The sequence below is a fragment of the Triticum urartu genome, chromosome 7A (assembly GCF_056163025.1).
Source record: "Triticum urartu cultivar PI428250 chromosome 7A, HENAU_Tu73, whole genome shotgun sequence".
Taxonomy (NCBI): domain Eukaryota; kingdom Viridiplantae; phylum Streptophyta; class Magnoliopsida; order Poales; family Poaceae; genus Triticum; species Triticum urartu.
The window spans coordinates 209,885,394-209,904,967 of NC_141879.1; positions in this window are offsets into that span (position 1 = coordinate 209,885,394).

Here is a 19,574-nt window from a genome sequence, read left to right on the forward strand (position 1 = left end):
GAGCGAGATATTACAAACATGGGTCTCATGACCCAACAATCATAGCATACAAATCAAAGCACATGCGGAAGCTTAACGTGTCTGAGTACAGACATCTACAAATGAAAAAGGCTGAGAAGCCTGACTATCTACCAGATCCCGCTGAGGGCACAAGATCGTAGCCGAGGTATCAAACTAAATGTCGAAGTCCACGCGGAACTACTAGCGAGACTCAAGTCTCTCTGCAAAACATAAATTAAGAAAACGTGAGTACAAAAGTACTTAGCAAGACTTACATCAGAACTAACTACATATGCATCGGTATCAACAAGGGGGGGGTGGAGTTTAACTGCAGCAAGCCAGCTTTGACTCAGTGGCTATCTTAAACTCTGACTGCAAGTAACTCTTTTGAGGTGGCACACACGAATCCACATATTCACCATATCAATACACCACTATGGATCCGCTCCCGTCTCCCTACAAGAACGCCATCCATAGCACTCACGCTTATCTTGCGCATTTTAGAGTATCCACTTTCACTTGTCTATGAACTGTTATAGGCAACCCAGAAGTCCTTTACTGTGGACGCGACTATTCGAATAGATCATTTATAACCCTGCAGGGGTGTACTTCTTCACACATGTTTCCACCACTTAGCGTCTGTACATGACATGTGCTCAACAGACTTCAAGCGAAAGCCGACGTGGGTGTAGACCACGACCTGACTAACCGCACAAGTCTCGAGTCCAGGTTTATCGCCTATTCGGGTTCCATCCACAAGGAAATCCGGCCGGGGTGTCCTCAACAGCCCCAAACGATGTGTACAGGGTCCCGAGACGCCAAACGAGCGCCCGGCATACCCGGCCACGGTGTATCTACCGCATCATAGCCCACCCCTAGGGTCAGCGCTACACACGACCGCCAACACATAACCTATGAACACCAGAAACTAGTTGCAACTCCTGGACAGAGGACGAGAGGGGTCAGTAAGTCGAGCGGGGTCATATTTCAGGGCCCAATGTGTGGTAGTAGCTGTTTAATGGATCACAAACACAGAACTCAGTTCCTGAGGACGGTTTCAGTGAGACAACCCACCATGTACTCCTACATGGACTCTCACCGCTACCTTTACCAAATCGTGTTCACACACTTAGCTCACACACAGTAGGACATGTTCACACACCTCGGATTCATCCCCGATGAATCAGACCTGACACAACTTTATGCAATAGCAGGCATGACAAACAAGCATGAATGAGTAGGCACATCAGGGCTCAAACAACTCCTATTCATGCTAGTGGGTTTCATCTATTTACTGTGGCAATGACAGGTCATGCAGAGGAAAGGGGTTCAGCTACCGCAGCATGTAACAGTTGAAACGGTGTTGTCCTAATGCAGTAAAATAGAGCAGGAGTGAGAGAGAGTGGGATTGTATCGGAATGAACAAGGGGGTTTTGCTTGCCTGGCATTTCTGAAGATGATAAAGCTCTTCATCGGTGTCACTGATCACATCATCGAAACATACGTCTACCGAGGGGGAACAATCATCGGCAAACACAAAAAGAATACAATCAATGCAATGCACATTATGATGCATGATCATCACATGTCAATATGCTGTGATTTGAGCTAATGCAACTAAAACCAGATTAAATGAAGTTGGTTTGAACCAAAGATTCAAATTCAACTCCATATGTGATTATTTAAATGCCACTTATTTGATTTGACCTGATCAGCAGGCATAAGTTGTTCAAACATGCATGATGATGCCATATTCAGATTCTTTGGATTTTTTTGATCATTTTTCATATATAAATTATTTGTTTTGGAGCTACGGTTGATTTTCTATGAATTTTAGAAGTTTTGGGCATTTTCTGGAATTTCCTGAATTAAGTTAAATCCAGAATATGAGTTATTGCGTCAGCACCGCATCACTGTGATGTCAGCTGGTCAACTGGGCGCCTCCAGGTCAAACCTGACCAGTAGGGCCCACTAGTCAGTGACACATAGTTAGCTACAGAGGCTGACAGGTGGGACCCGGTCAAAGCTGACGTCGCCAAGTCAAAGTTGACAAGCGGGGCCCACTGAAATTAGTGCTAATCTAATAGAGAGTTAAACTAATTAGTTCAGGCACTGGGCCCACATGTAAGTGGGTCAGGAGGTTAATTAGTGGGTGATTAATGCTAACTAGGTGGCCACGTTGACAGTCACCGGAGTCTCACCGGCGGTGACCTCGAACCGCGGCGGAGTTCGCTCGGAACTCACCAGAGGCGACGGGTCGACGCACCAGGGGCACCAGAGGATAGCCCGTGCCCGTGCGCATCTAGGGAGACCAATGGGAGGTGCGGGGGTGGATGAGCACGCCGGAAGTGAGCTCGCGGCAGCGCCGGAGTTCGGGTGTGCACGGGGTTGCGGCTACGTTGCAGGGCAGGCCTAACGGGCGGGTGATTCGAGCTCCTGGAGACTCCCTGAGTGTGTTGATGTGCTCGGAGGCGAGCTTGCGCGGCTGTAGCTGCGGTGGCGGCATGGCCGGCGGCGAGGAGCAATCGGCTCCGTTGAAACTAGGGCTACGCGGTGCAAAAGAGGCGGGGAAGAGAGGGGTTCGGAGCGGGAGCTCACAGCGATGCTGAAGAGGAGGTCAGTGAGCCCGGGGAGATCCTGGTGGCGCCGAATCGACCGAAGGCGAGCTCAGGTGCCCGAGGTTGAAGACGAGGCAGAAACGTCGCTGCGGTGCTCCCGCGGTCGAACGGACTTGTGTAGACGATGAAGGAGACGACGCCGGTCCTTCTGGATGCTTCGGCAAGGTGAGGGGTGGACGGTGGCCACGGTGGTTCTCGTCGGCGGCGGCGGGCGCATTCGGTGAGGAGAACAGAGGAGGGGAAGAGCGTTCGGGGGAGAGAGAGGGAGAGCCAGACGGATCTGGGGATCGTGTGGTGTGGTCCGGACGCGTCGAGGAGGAGCCAGGCAGGCAGGGAGGGAGGAGGTGGCCGGGCGCGTGCCGGTGCACGGTGGCCACACGCCTCGCGTCCTTCTGGCACGAGGTGGGAGACGGTGGCGGCTCTGGTGGGCCGGGCCAGGTAAGTGAGCCACCAGGTGGGCTGTGCAGGTAACCTCAGGTGGTTTCTCTCTCTCTCTCTCTCTCTCTCTCCTTTTCTAATTCTTTTCTGGTTTTCTATTTCTTCTTTAGTTCCAGGGCTTTATTAAAAATACTTAGGCACACTCAAAAATCATGAAACTTGCTCAAGCCCACTGCTTGGAATATATCCAATAGTAAACATTTAAGTTTATGATTATTTGGACATGTAAAATATTTTATAGCATTTAAATGTCCAAATGCAAATACAGTATGATTTAATTCAGAGCCCAAATAGGTCATGGAAAAATGTGCATCACCTCTGGTTACTGTTTACAACATTTTCCATAAATGATGAACATTTTTGAAAGCCATTTGGATTTGCTGAAAATATTTTAGGTGAACCTGGTGAATTCCTTTGATGCCAGGGGTTTAGGCAATCCCCATTAGAAGTTTCAAACAAATATAGACATGATGCAAGGATGCTTATGAAACTAATTGCAATCAAACTCTAGGGCTGTGACAACTCACCCCCACTAAACAGGAATCTCGTCCCGAGATTTAGGACATGAGGTGAGAAGACAAAAGGGACACAAGACCAACACAATCTTCGCGATCCAGGGTGCACTCCATAAGAATGTTGGTTTGATCACCTTCATTGTCTCGAAGTCTTGCTCTAGGAACTCCTACCAACATGACAACGAGAGGGAAAAGAAACTCTAGAAGGATCGATCTTCTCAAAGATCGAGCAGCTCAGGATTAACTCACGGAATGAGACATAGATACATCTCACGAGCTGAGACGCGAATCACACACTAGGAGTGATGTAAAGAGGTAAATGACAAGGTTCTACTGGCTAGGCAAAAATCTCACGCTGAAGAGGGTTGGGCAAGATCTCAAGATAGTGATGAAATAATTGCCATGATTCCATAATGGGGCACCTTAGGGGAGGTGACTCGTAGAATTATTCCCTTAAGTGGCAAAAAGAATTACTTTTGATATCTAGATCATTGAAACTCTTTATACCAGCTTAAGGCAATCACAATCGATCGTTTGGCGGAGTTCAAAGGAATGGCATATCCGGATTCGAATGGATGATGTGGACTACCTTGTTGAAGACAACGCGATGGATGATTTTTCTTATCATCGAAAATGGATGGGACCCATGGTAGTACCACTGTTGAAGATGATCCTGACCAAGAATTACCGATAAGGTAGTCCAAGATAGAATGGCACAACGGCGGTGCAAGCTGGGAACAAAATGCAAATGTTGGGAATGATTCTAGTAACTGGGGATAAACTCAACAGTAGACAGTGATTCCACTGTTTGAATGGTTCTAGCATAATCGAGGAAACCGAGAGCACAACGACCCCTGAGGAACAACTTCTAGAATAAGTTGCACTAAATCCTCATGGAGAAGATGGCCAAATAGCTCAATCAAGATACTACAACGATAGATCTTCCGGCTAGGTGTGTCGGCCAGAACATCAACCTTGTCGGGACCTACATCATAAATCTTGGAATAGCTCCAACCATCATATCTGCCTGAGGTTTAGATCTGGTTGGTAACGGGATATTTCAGACAACATGTCCGGAAATAAAGTTTGCAACACAAACCGACGAGACGATGTTGCGAGATTCTCGGGAATTGAACTACGATAGTAAACTCCAAAACATGAGCTGGTTCTGCTACATATATGTGAATACGTTGTCCAAGACAAGCATGACCATGTAGAAGTCTTACAACAAAACACTGCCAAGTTCAGGTGGGGAACCATCATTGAGGATATCGAAGTCCTTGTGCATGAACTAGTATTTGCACAGCAACTCCTTTTCCTTGAACAAATCAATTAGTGGCTTGGTGTGCTAGGGAATACATATGGAGTGGAGGTAATTAATCTACCAAACCATAGAATACATTCGCACATGCATAGCTGACTTGGGATGGTACCAGTGGAAACAAAAACAACCTTTCTCGAACTCACAGCGGCAACTTACACCAAATGCACGTGAACCGGAGAAGGTCACTTCTTTCATCCAACATATGCTTCATGAACGGGACACGAAGGCATTGCTTACAAGTTTTCAACACTAGGTTGATGTTCAACATGAATCGTGGGGGAGACAAAATGCTGCTGGTGGGCTCAATAGCAACTCATCGGAATTTCCATATCACTGGACATCCACCATCATGTGAACATGGTGATAGCATTGATCAGACCAAAGGATGTAATGGTGTATGCTCGAGGGATCAACCACGAGTAAGACAACATTATGAACATCGTTGGTTCTGATTTGACTTGACGATAGCCCATACTCAGGTCAAAGTTTTGACAAGGCAATAGATCCAACAACTGATCACGAGGACCAATCAATGGAGATATCATCTTTCTTCAACACACACACACACACACACAAGATATCCCTTAACATGAACTAAGTCAGACAAGATTTTACCTTCCAACTCTCCAAGTTGTTGTTTAGCTTAACCAACTAGCTCAGTGTACCCGACACAGATTCTTGGAGAAAGGGTGGTTTACAAGAAAACCAACTTGATCACGAGCTCAACATAACAGTCGGGGAACAACCTGGTGATACTTCTGAGAAGATATTCGGAAAATCACGAACCACCGATATGTTACTAAGCTCGATAACAATCTTGCTTTTCAGAGAAGACGATGTGATAAAAAGAGCAAGGGATTCAATCCTAACTCAAAGATCGAAGAGTGCACCAGAAATAAGAACAAGGTAGCACGATCATTCCTAGAATAGTGTTTCGATAACCAACACACTAAGAATGATATTAGTGTCCATTAACTACCAAGCAACACGGTTGCTAGGAGTATTGATTTCACACATCATGGTTCACTTGCCAGCATTTCGGTTGCGACAAAACGGGGCCGAGGACTGAAAAATGATGGCAAGAAGTATCACTGCGTCAAGAATTCATGAGAGATGGTGCAATTCTCATGACAATCCTGACATAAAGGGGGTAATACTCAAGGGTAGAACGGAGCAAAGCTGGATTGGAATTTGATCTGCAGAACACAACTACTTTGAACCAATCCTGGATATGGATGAGGTATTGGAGTTTGTTTCTCCTAGTCATTCTAAAATAGAATGGCTTAACGGACCACAAGAATAATAAGCATCGATAACACGGATGCACAATTACTCTTGACTATCAATTGATAGGCGATGGTCGGAATACAAATGAAAAGGGAAAACTCAAGAGGACATATATCTTTCTGAGTTGTGGATGCATAGATTAATATGTTGAACCAAGTTCAACAGGTTTCTTCCAGATAACCCATGCAGAAAGGTAGAACTGTCAGAATCATAATTATGAATGGAGAACTCCTCAAGAGTACTCTGATTGTGATATTTTGGTTCAAAGAACTTCTGCCTTAACGGTTCATGGTATTTGGAAGGAAGAAATACCATGGACCTTGAGGACTGTCGCAAGGTTACTAATATCCTAAAGGAACGAGCAAACACTATCAACAGGAGGTAAGTAGGGTAATCTCGGGTTCAAGAACCCAGGAATAGAATACCTACTACTAAATGGCATCACGGGATGCTTTCGAGAATGGTAGCCAGAATCATCACACCGCGAACACAAAACATGGCTAGATTACTAGGTGACTCCCTAAAACACCTAGGGTCATAATAATAGCTCCAACATATATGTCGAGGCAACAGAGTACCTCAACTCACTGATTAGTGTGGTTGAACTGGCCCAATGGGACATCTGGAACAAAAAGAAGGGATTTGCAAATGCATCAGACTATTTAGACACCTGGGACGACTCGAACAACATAACAGTTGTAAATGCTCAAAAGATTTGAGAAATCCTGCAAAATAGTGGCGTAACCACTTGACATCATCATTCAAGGTTCTGGTTCAACTGACAACATACTAAAAGTAGTAGAAACTTAATTGGGGTCTGGAACCAACAATCCTGTAAGTCTCTATCATAGTAACTCGTCATCCTAATAGATAGCTGAGAAGGCCTAGTTCTTAATCCCCGTAGAAGAGAAGAGGATGACTCAGATCAGAAGGCATAAGGTAAAGGAGTAAAAAGAGCCTTACGTCCCTTCCCACAATCAATTCCCCTACATAACTAAAGCATTTCTAGACTCAACTTCGACCAGTTTGGCTTGGCAATCCTACAGGCAGTCAGGCTGTGATACCAAAGCTATCAGGACCCCGATTCCAAGTCACATCGATCTAGCCGGTAACACCGCATATCACCTTGTGGCCTCATGCACGGTATTCCCACGGGTGTCGCCTTACCATGGCCTGGGACCGTTTGCGCCTTTTGGCTCACGTATATGATAGTGTCGCTAGCATCCATATGACAGAGAACCCGGGCCGACATGACTAGTTGTGAACCCAAAGTGGCACTAACTTACGGGGACAAGCATACATGAATCAACATCGAGCCTGTCGGTCAGCAGCGTGCGAATCCGGGCCGTAGCACTGGGCTAACAGGACTCCGGTGAACCGGGCTGTAGCAGGCTAGGCAGGACTCCGGATGTCACCGCGTGACATTTCCCAAAGGGACAGACACAGGAACGAAGTGAATCACATGCCGGCCAGTCAAGTGTTTCCGGAGCAGTAGTGCTGGGCTAGCAGGACTCCGGTGAACCGGGCTGTAGCGGACTACTATGGCTCATGGAAGCACAAGACTACATTTCCCCATAAGATAGGCTACCAAGGACAAACAACTAGGTTGTCGGATCGCACACATACCAAGCATTTCAATCATACACACAATATGCTCGACATGTGCAAATACAACATGGCATCACAACAAGACTCTATGACTCAGAGTATTTATCCATTAGGCTCCGAGGAGCGAGATATTACAAACATGGGTCTCATGACCCAACAATCATAGCATACAAATCAAAGCACATGCCGAAGCTTAACATGTGTGAGTACAGATATCTACAAATGAAAAAGGCTGAGAAGCCTGACTATCTACCAGATCCCGCTGAGGGCACAAGATCGTAGCTGAGGTATCAAGCTAAACGTCGAAGTCCACGCAGAACTACTAGCGAGACTGAAGTCTCTCTGCAAAACATAAATTAAGCAAACGTGAGTACCAAAGTACTCAGCAAGACTTACATCAGAACTAACTACATATGCATCGGTATCAACAAGGGGGGGGGGTGGAGTTTAACTGCAGCAAGCCAGCTTTGACTCAGTGGCTATCTTAAACTACGACTGCAAGTAACTCTTTTGAGGTGGCGCACACGAGTCCACATATTCACCATATCAGTACACCACTATGGATCCTCTCCCATCTCCCTACGAGAACGCCATCCATAGCACTCACGCTTATCTTGCGCATTTTAGAGTATCCACTTTCACTTGTCTATGAACTATTATAGGCAACCCAGAAGTCCTTTACTATGGACGCGGCTTTTCGAATAGATCATTTATAACCCTGCAGGGGTGTAGAAGGAGCCTCACCATGGAAGGCCTATTGCATTGGGATTTCAACCCTGGACTTGCAGTGGTCGATCAGGTACGTCGACGATTTGGAGAAACGGTTCACTTTTCTCCCTCTCGCAGCACCAAGGAATTTTTCTTGGTCGTCTCCTTCTCTTCGGCCTCTTTTCCTCTTTCGGAAAATTCAGTTAGTGTGGCTTTGCAATGTTGTATTGGTGGGCATCCTAAGGGATTCAAGGTGGTTAAGCTAAGTGACCAATCCTTTCGCTTCTCTGTGGCTGGTAACAAAGTGGGTCATTTCATTCATGGGCTTAGAGATCGCATTTGGCCGGATTTTATATGCCACTTTCATCTTTTCAATGCTCGCTTCAATGGATGCACTCGTTTTGATAATCAATGGCATGCTTATGAGCATCTAGAACCCATTGCGGCCCGCAGCCCTGTGGCCATCCGCTTTGACCAACCGGTTTTTCAAGACACATCGATCAATCCTTCTTCCGTTCAAACGCTAAGTAAGTTTGATCTTGTCCCTTTGGCATCCATGAATTTTCATGACAAGAATAGCATGGAAGCTTCATGTTCTTCCTCTTTGCCATCGTGCATGATCGAGCCGACACGGAAGGAGATTTTCTCGGTCTGCATTAATGAGGGCAATCAATGTGCCTCGGACATTCCAGATATTTCTGAGCATTCTATTGTGATTAGCGGTTTCCGATTTTCAAATATCAAGAATTATCCACTCTTGCCGCAAAGCTTCCTTACTTCTGCCCTCCGATATGCACCGCCACATTCCTCTTGGCCACCGATTTTGTCTGATTCTCACATTGCTGATTTGTCGCATGCCGGATATTCTCCTGCGGAAGTTTCGGATATTGCCAAGAATTGGGGTCAATTATGTGGTAAATGTTTGCAATGGGGACATACCCGACCGTCTTGCCATGCTCGTCTTATTTGCCTTTCCTGCTCCGCTCCTGGACATAAATGCCATAACTGCCCTTCCAAAGTGAGGCCCTTGCATTCCATTACTCCGGTTATGGATGCTAATCAACACAATCAAGCAGGGCTTGACCAGCATCGGCATCAAATCAACACCCCCCCTGCAATCACTCAAACCTGCCCCCCAACCCGTCTGCCGAACCGAGCCATCTCAACCGTCCGATGCAACTTTTGTGGTTTTTACGGTCATGAGGTCAAGTCCTGCTGGCGGTGGCGGTGGACCCGTCATTGTCACTGGAAACCAAAAACCCTCTCGGCTGCACCAGACTGCTCGCATTCCACCTCCTCACCCGCCTTGTTTCCCACTGAAGCCCAGCTCCCTGTTGTAGCTGCTCTACCACCCACCACCGCCCTCACTGCCCACCCCGAGCCCTCCGCCCTCTGCTCCACCATGGCAAACTACCCAGTGAATCCAATCCCTTTTCTGCCGCCCGACTGGTCGATCGAGCCTGGCTCGGCGGACCGCAAGGTGCGGGCCGACATGGCTGTCAACCCCATTCCGCCGCTCAACAACAACTTCTTGGCCATCATGGAGGCAAGCAGATTTGTGCCTTTGCATCTCAGGGAAGGACTCTGTGAAACCATTGAAGGTCTTCTGCACGAATCGGGGCTGCACACCACCGAGGCTTCTGACCATCCACTTGGTATTGGTATGTTCGCTTTTGCAAATTCCTTCATCAGAGATACCACGGTCAATACTACATTCCAGCTTGATGATGAGGATTTGGTAATCTCCTTTGTACGCCATAATGCGGTGTTGAACATGCGCCAAACCACCTATGGTCCAACAGTCTGGCTAATGTATATTGGATTCCCTGACGACTATCAAACTGACTTTTATCTGCAACGCTTTGTTGATGACTATGGTCGCCTTGTCTCATGGAACAACCCCAACATCGATCGCCTTGTTGTGCTCATCAAAGTCAGGGTGATCCATCTACGTCTAATCCCCAAAAGCATCATCGTCCGTCAGTTGGGCGGAGATCGGGCCTGCTGGACTGCTGTTGTCTTCATTCTTCGGGGAGCAGACTGGAACGCTCACGACCCTGAAGTGCCAGTTGCTGATGAAGATCCACCGCCTGCTAGTGGCATGCCACACCCCATGTTTGGAGAAGGACTCACGGCCGAACAACTGTACCAGCAACAACTGCAAAACTGGCTCAATCAAAATGGAGTTGCCAATGATCATGGCCCTCACAATGTTGCTCATCAGGATGCTCCTCAAGGTGCTCAGTGGGATGCTTGGCCGGAGCCCTCATTGCCCCCAATGCCTGCCGCTTTAGTCAATTTCCAGGCCTGGCTTGCAGCTCAAGGACTGTGTGTTCAAGATGGTATCTTACCGGAAGACAATGTTTCAGATAGTCTCAATTATGTTTGGGATTCTACTTCTTCAGGCAGCTCTTCTGGATCAATCCAAGTTCCTAGTGGTCCGGACAACACTGTGATGGTGATTTCACCTAGGCATGATGTGATTGTTGTCGATGTGACTGTTTCTTCTGATAACCTCCATGTCAGCATCTCTATGCAAGGTAATGATCTCGCCAATGTGCTGATCACTGGCACAATTCCACGCAGCACTTTTACATCCTACCTATCTAGCTCTATTTTATCTGTTGTGGCTGCTTATGGTCCGTGGAGTGCTGGTTATGGTCTGCCACCGCTTGCTCTCCAAACTGCTGCCCCTGTTTCTAGTTTCCAGGTTGAAATTGCTGACACTTCCCTGTCAGTTCGTTTCTTCCCAAGAATTCTGAATGTACCCCTAAGATCATCTACAGTACAGATCTTTGAGATTATTTCTGAAAGTGATGCCACTGCTGAAGATGTTGATCCCTTGTTTCAACTCACTGAATCTCAGTTGGCTGTGGAGGAGCATTCTCAGCCCTCAACCGAAGTTGATCACCAGTTTGCTCTGCCTGTTGATGTGCAGCAAGATGTTATGCATTCTGTTATGACTGAATCCCCTGACCAATTGGTTACTGCTGCTGAATCTGTGGCTGTCCTTGCCGACACTTCTGACCTGCCGATGGAGATTTCTTTGGCTCCAACTAATGGTTAAGTGTTGGGCCTCTTGCTCCGGCCTCACCCTTCGAGGCCACTGAGTTAGGCCTGGCCCAAGTGCTGCCTCCCGGCCCATCTCCCGCTCGCGCACGCCGCACTAAGATTCAGGATCCTGTGGTCACGACTGAAGTTAGGTGCAACACTCGTTCTACAAGGTATGATGGCTTTAGGGTGCCCCAGATTTCAGATGTTTGAGCTCCTGTGTCCAAGGTCAAGCCTCGTCAGATACCTACTGCTGCCTCAAGCTCCTCGACGCCTCCTCCTGACCAAGTCCCCCCGCCCACACCTCTTCATGTCATGCAGGCAATTGGCATTAATCGTTGTGCTGTTCCTCCTGCTGAAATCACTGATGAGGCGCTGCTGGCTACTGTTGTCCCTAATGATCAGGCAGGGATGGAGGATGGCAATGCCCCATCCTCGGAGTAACCTGTTGGTTTCTTTAGTATGCCCTTTTTGCGTAATTGGAATGTACTTTGTTGGAACATTCGCGGTTTAAATTCGGACAAAAAACTGCTAGCCTTATCTAATGCTATCTCTGTTAGTGGGTGCGCCATAGTTTGCCTTCAGGAAACTAAAAACCCTTTGTTGATATGGCGTTTATTAAAACTTGTTGCCCTAAGAGATTTGATAAGTTCGCTTATGTTCCTTCCAGAGGTGCCTCTGGTGGCATCCTCACTATGTGGAACAACTCGGTATTCTCTGGTGACGTGGTTGTGTCCAATGACTTTGTTTTGGGTGTCAAATTCACCAGCACACTTTCAGCGCAATCATGGTCTCTTTATAATGTTTATGGACCATGTAGTGGTCCGGCCCGAGTGGATTTTATTCAATGGCTATATGACACGGACATTCATTCAAATGATGACTGCCTTCTCCTTGGTGACTTCAACTTCATTTGTGGCCCGGAAAATCGTAACAAACCTGGTGGTGACCCCAATGACATGTGTACTTTCAATGATATAATCCGTCAACAAAACCTCATTGAATTACCGCTAAAAGGTCTTTTGTATACGTGGAGTAATATGCAGCAGGATCCATTGTTGGAACAACTTGACTGGTTCTTCTCCTCTATCCACTGGACGCTTGCTTATCCCAACACTATTGTTAATCCGCTATGCAAGCCAGTCTCTGAACACACTCCGTGTGTCGTAAGCATTGAGACAAAAAAACCCACGGGCCAAGATTTTCCGATTTGAAGCTTATTGGTTACTGCACCCTGGTTTTATGGATGTGGTTAATAATACTTGGGCTCGTCCTGTAAACTCCTCTAATGCAGCCTCGGTGCTTTGCCGCAAATTCAAGTTGCTTCGTCAGGCGCTCAAAGTTTGGAGCAAAAATATCTCCAGGTTATCTGTGGCTATCGAGAACACAAACAATACTCTCTTCGAGCTGGATGGACTGGAAAACTTGAGACCTCTAACCAACCCTGAATGCAACTTTCGCAAGATCATCAAAGCTCATCTTCTACGGCTGCTAGATTATCAAAAACAGTATTGGAGAAAACATTGCACCATTCGATGGGTTAAATTCGGTGATGAAAACACCAAATTCTTCCAAGCGGTTGCCACGGAGCGTTACAGAAAGAATAATGTGGCTATTCTACAAACTGACGATGGCTTGTTGGTGGAAGATCACACGGGTAAAGAAGCACTTTTGTTTCACGCATACACTGAGCGACTTGGCACGTCTAACCCTACACAAATGCCCTTTGATCTTCCGTCGCTTATCCACCCTGTTGAAAATCTTGAACACCTCACGGCCCCATTTACAAAAGATGAGATTGATGGGGTTGTAAAAGAAATGATTGCGGACCGCTCTCCCGGCCCCGATGGGTTCAGTGGGTTATTCCTTAAAGCATGCTGGCACATTATCAAAGAGGATTTCTACTCGCTCTGTACTCAATTCCATGCTGGGGAACTTAATCTTCAAAGCATTAATGACGGCCTCATTACTCTGATTCCCAAGACTGGATCTCCTACCACAGTTAATGATTACCGTCCGATCACTCTTCTTAACTGCTGCCTCAAGCTCATCACTAAACTACTGGCCAACCGACTGCAAAAAGTGATCATACGCATCATTCATCGAAACCAATATGGTTTCATCAAAGGGAGGTCCATCCAAGATTGTTTGGCTCGGACATTTCAGTATATTCATCAATGCAAGGCCTCCAAAATACAAATTGTGCTACTCAAGCTAGACTTCGCCAAAGCTTTCGACACCATTGAGCATGAAGCAATGATCAAGATTATGCAACACATGGGTTTTAATTATAAATGGCTATCTTGGATCCGTTCGATATTCTCGTCCGGACGATCGTCCATTCTTCTGAACGGTGTGCCGGGCCGCCAGTTCCACTGCAAGCGGGGCGTTAGGTAGGGTGACCCCCTCTCCCCTCTGATCTTCATCCTCGCGGCTGACCTTCTGCAATCAGCAATCAATGATGCCTTCAGGAGAGGTTTAATTCATTTGCCTTTCCCCTCAAATGGTAATATGGATTACCCGATTATCCAATACGCTGATGATACGATTTTGCTCATGCCGGCCTGCCCTAGATAAGCGGTTATTATCAAGAACATTCTGTCTGATTATGCCCTGTCCATTGGCCTGAAAATTAACTTTCATAAATCTACTTTGATCCCAATCAACTTGGACCAGCAGACGACTGCAGATGTGGCCTCAATCTTTGGCTGCTCTATTGGCTCCATGCCCTTCACCTATCTTGGCCTGCCCCTCGGCACCTCCAGGCCCTCACTCAATGATTTCATGCCTTTGGTTAGCAAGATGGAATGAAATCTATCTTCCACCCTCTCACTCATTTCATACGCTGGGAAGCTCACATTGCTAAACACTGCAGTTACGTCGCTTCTTATCTATGCCATGTGTATGCTAAAGTTCTCACCCAAACTTATTGAGATACTTGACAAAATCAGAAGAAGATGGCTCTGGATCAAAAAGACTGACCAAGGTGAGAAATCAAACTCACTTGCTGCCTGGGACATGGTCTGTAAGCCGAAGAGCAAAGGAGGTCTGGGGGTGATAAACCTCAAAATCCAGAATGAGGCGCTGCTGTTGAAGTTTTTACACAAATTCTACAACAAGCTGGATATTCCATGGGTGCACCTCACTTGGGACACTTACTATGATCAGCGAACTCCGCACACTGTCGAGCCGGTTGGCTCTTTTTGGTGGCACGACATTCTTAAACTCCCGCCTATTTTTCGTGGGATCTCCAAGGTTCAAGTTGTCTGTGGCTCCACGGCCCTTTTTTTGGAAAGATTTATGGGCTGATCAGATACTTCACGTCTCTCATCCTCGGGCGTTCTCATACGCTATAAATGAGGATGTCTCAGTGCGTGATTTCTTGGGGATCACGTCGCTTGGAATGGCCTTTCACCTACCGCTCCCCCCCAAGCGTTCGATGAGGTCAGGCAAATCCAGGTCATTGCTGCTTCCATCCAACTGACGACCTCGGCATCAGATGTCTGGACTTATATTTGGGGCAAAACTACCTACAAATCGACGAACTTCTACCAATTCTACTTCAGAGAGATCCAGGTTCACAAAGTTTTTGGCTGGCTTTGGAAGTCTAAATGCACCATGAAATTGAAAGTTTTTGCCTGGCTGCTGCTTCACGATCGACTAAACACAAGGAACATGCTGAAGCGACGCCATTACAATATTGGAGACGACCACAATTGTCTGCTCTGTGGCCGTAACATAGAAGAAACGGTCGAGCACATGATCTTTACTTGCACGTTTAGTAAACGCTGCTGGTGTGCTCTGGATATCAACTGGGAACCTTTCGGGGATCGGTTGCAAGCCATTGAAGTCCAAAAAAGAGACCACCCCACGCCTATGCTGTTTGAAAAATTCACTGTGGCCGCGTGGAGCCTTTGGAAGGAAAGGAACAATAAGCATTTCAGGGCAGTTGACCCATCCTTTCGCTCCTAGCTGGATAGATTCAAAATGGACTTCGAACTCCTGCAACATAGGGTCAAAGAGGTTAATAGGCCTCTGGTGCTGGATTTTGTAAACTCTTTACACTAGGGCCTTTTATCTTTTTACTTCTTGGTGGGCCACAAAGTGCATCCCCACCTCTCCCCCTCCCTGATGTAAATATCCACACTGTATAGTAGCCTCGTGTTCTCTAATATATTTATACAGTAGGAGCCTTTCCTACTGTCTCTGGTCAAAAAAAAACCCTGCAGGGGTGTACTTCTTCACACATGTTTCCACCACTTAGCGTCTGCACATGACATGTGCTCGGCAGACTTCAAGCGAAAGCCGATGTGGGTGTATACCACGACTTGACTAACCGCACAAGTCTCTAGTCTAGGTTTATCGCCTATTCGGGTTCCATCCGCCAGGAAATCCGGCCGGGGTGTCCTCAACGACCCCAAACGATGTGTACAGGGTCCTGAGACACCAAATGGGCGCCCGGCATACCCGACCATGGTGTATCTACCGCATCATAGCCCACCCCTAGGGTCAGCGCTACACACGGCCGCCAACACATAACCTATAAACACCATAAACTAGTTGCAACTCCTGGACAGAGGACGAGAGGGGTCAGTAATTCGAGCGGGGTCATATTTCAGGGCCCAATGTGTGGTAGTAGTTGTTTCATGGATCACAAACACAGAACTCAGTTCCTGAGGATGGTTTCAGTGAGACAACCCACCATGTACTCCTACATGGCCTCTCACCGCTACCTTTACCAAATCGTGTTCACACACTTAGCTCACACACAGTAGGACATGTTCACACACCTCCGATTCATCCCCGATGAATCAGACCTGACACAACTTTATGCAATAGCAGGCATGACAAACAAGCATGAATGAGTAGGCACATCAGGGCTCAAACAACTCCTACTAATGCTAGTGGGTTTCATCTATTTACTGTGGCAATGACAGGTCATGCAGAGGAAAGGGGTTCAGCTACCGCAGCATGTAACAGTTGAAACAGTGTTGTCCTAATGCAGTAAAATAGAGCAGGAGCGAGAGAGTGGGATTGTATCAGAATGAACAAGGGGGTTTTGCTTGCCTGGCATTTCTAAAGATGATAAAGCTCTTCATCGGTGTCATTGATCACATCGTTGAAACATACGTCCACCGAGGGGGGAACAATCACCGGCAAACACAGAAAGAATACAATCAATGCAATGCACATTATGATGCATGATCATGACATGTCAATATGCTGTGATTTGAGCTAATGCAACTAAAACCAGATTAAATGAAGTTGGTTTGAACCAAAGATTCAAATTCAACTCCATATGTGATTATTTAAATGCCACTTATTTGATTTGACCTGATCAGCAGGCATAAGTTGTTCAAACATGCATGATAATGCCATAATCAGATTCTTTGGATTTTTCTGATCATTTTTCATATATAAATTATTTAATTTGGAGCTACGGTTGATTTTCTATGAATTTTAGAAGTTTTGGGCATTTTCTGGAATTTCCTGAATTAAGTTAAATCCAGAATATGAGTTATTGCGTCAGCACTGCGTCACTGTGACGTCAGCTGGTCAACTGGGCGCCTCCAGGTCAAACCTGACCAGTAGGGCCCACTAGTCAGTGACACATAGTCAGCTACAGAGGCTGATAGGTGGGACCTGGTGAAAGCTGACGTTGCCAAGTCAAAGTTGACAAGCGGGGCCCACTGAAATTAGTGCTAATCTAACAGAGAGTTAAACTAATTAGTTCACGCACTGGGCCCACATGTAAGTGGGTCATGTCATGACCGGTTTTCCGAGTATAAATTTCCAGAAAATGGCCGTTGTGCTCACCAGCCCCAGGATTACTGTTAGCTGATGAGGCACCAACTTGATACATAAGTTCCAAGCAAAAATACAAAATGTGTAGTACAAGACCATTCGGGTCTGTGAGTACAACAATTGGTTTCTAGTGGTCGATGGCGGAAGCGGTTTGTGGTTCACCACGGTCTATGGGACTCCATTTCCCACAGGAACAGCTGACCAGGTTAACTCCTATCTTCGCGAGGCTGCTATCACCGTTGCTTAGGTTCCGAGGCTGTCATCGCAACGCTCCTCTCCAAGCAAGCAATCTGGCCAAGACAATAGCCAGGGACAATCCAGTGAGTACTTTTGAATGTACTCGCAAACATTATGAACACGGGTATAATATAGCAAACAATATTCATTCTTTGAAAATATTCTATAATCACAACGTCAGTCATGAAAATAAAATCCCGATGCATGCAAGCAGGTTATTTATATGCAACAGGAATAGGTAATGACAGAATAGTAATAAAATGCACCGATCGGATGTCTGAAGCGACGTCTCGAAAGGATAGTAAAAGTGAGCATGCCTCAATCGGGCGTCTTAGCGACACCACATAAAGGGCTTATGAAGTAAATAAAATAACAAGCATGCCACAGTCGGGCGTCTGAGCGACACCGCATAAAGGGCGTATGAAGTAAATAAAATAATAAGCATGCCACAGTCGGGCGTCTGGGCGACACCACATAAAGGGCTTGTAAGTAAATGAAATAACGAACCTGCCATAGTCGGGCGTCTGAGCGACGCCACATAAAGGGCTTATATATATATATAAACATAATCATAGTGAATATCCAGGGGGTGGTACCGTCCCAGGGATATTCATTATTTCAAACAATGCAAACGGTTAGTCCATAATGATAATAATCATAACCATCATATATCACAAGTCATAATCAATATTCGGGTTTAGTAGTTTCTCCTCCGAAGACCGACACTAAGACCGACACTTGACCCATCCCAGACTGTAGTCCTTAACCATGGACACGGCTATTCGAATAGGTTTAATATCTCTGCAGAGGGTGTACTCTTTACCCACGAGTAACGGATTCCTTTAGTCCATCGGACTAATTCCGTCTATGGTCTTTTAATTGAAACACACCTGACTTGCACACACCAGCTTTTACTCGTGTCTGGAATCACCCATGACACCTGTTAAGCAAAACTCTAAGTGGGGAGGCTACAACCTCGCGTAGCATGGGATCAAATTTCTATCGCGCGCTCTAAGGGGTGCCCCCCTCTCGGTCCCAACCGGATACACCCATGCCCCCGGACCAGGTGGCATGCCTACCGGCTACAACCGGTATCTTCCACCATGGCCTCTCTGTACGGTGTGTGCCAAGACAAGGGTTAACAACTTACTGAACCATACCCCACCTACGGTAGGGACCAGTGGCAGTACGAAACAAGTATGGGGGTTACCGGAACAAGACTCGATCTATGGCCGACTCAGGAGGCTTATAAGTTCCCTGCATGACATGTATATCAAATATATTTCAACCGACGAAATCACCACCCATTATACCTTACTATGCCATACCGGACATAACCGTCCCGACAAGGACCGGCGACAAGCTCACTCCTACCCAAGGCAGAGGCTTTCCCGGATTCCTTTCCGGCATGCATGCAAGGCACATGAGGATGATTACCATCACAAGTATATACATTCGCAACAGCAAGGAAAATCACTAATATGCATTCATGCAAATGATCGTATCACCACATAAAATAACGAGTTCTCCGAAATGAGGTGGTGCTATAATTGTATCAACTAACACACCAGAAATATTATGCCAGGGTTCAAGATGCTTGCCTTCATGGTGTGGAAAGGCAGGGTGCACTCCAAATCTTTTGAAAGCTTTCTTCTCTTCAAAAATCCTATTTTCAGAAATATGCAAATAACACATATTTCAAAAACAGTACAAAAAAGTTATTTGGAAAATTTTCAAATAAATCTTAAAATAAACTAGACAGAATTTGAGAGATGTAGGAAAAAGAATCAATTCATTTGGAGTTTTATTTAAAAAGTTATAGACAGTCAAAGCTCTGGTCAAAATCTGTTTTAAAAAAAACAGAAAAAAAACAGAAAAACGTTTCGATTACTGACCACGTCGAAGGCGTAATTTGAAATTACGCCTCCACTTATCCAGCGTGGACGCGCGGGGTGTCACTGCCAGTGGGTCCAGGGGGCCCAC